The sequence below is a fragment of the Egretta garzetta genome, unplaced genomic scaffold (assembly GCF_000687185.1).
Source record: "Egretta garzetta isolate BGI_Z169 unplaced genomic scaffold, ASM68718v1 scaffold799, whole genome shotgun sequence".
Taxonomy (NCBI): domain Eukaryota; kingdom Metazoa; phylum Chordata; class Aves; order Pelecaniformes; family Ardeidae; genus Egretta; species Egretta garzetta.
Genome location: NW_009260759.1, coordinates 26,901 through 27,319, shown reverse-complemented (window position 1 = coordinate 27,319; position 419 = coordinate 26,901).

The following is a 419-nucleotide window of genomic DNA, read 5'->3' as shown; positions in this document are numbered from 1 at the left end:
AGCTCCTCCCCGAAGCCACTGCTGTCCGACTGCCCGCTGCTGGCATGCAGCATGAAGCCTGGCACAGGGGGGGACAGGGGGGGACACACATAGGGACACACACTGGCACTGGGCACCGGCTGGGGTGGCAGCCCCCCTGGTCCCCCAGGAGGGTGGGAAAACTCTACGACTTACTTCTCCGGACCCCAACAGAGGGCTGGAGGGATGGGCTGGCTTCCTCATCATCCTCCTCCTCCTCCTCGCTGGCACTCGGCACCTGCAGGGGGGATGCAGCAGGGTTTGGGTGAGGAGCTGGCCCAGGCGAGCGTGTCAGTGCACGCGTGTGTGCATCGGCACACCCCCGCGCCTCCGCGTGGGTGGGCGAGGATGCTTGTGCAGACACGCGAGCCCGTGGGCAGGAGCTGGCCCCCGCGCCCCTG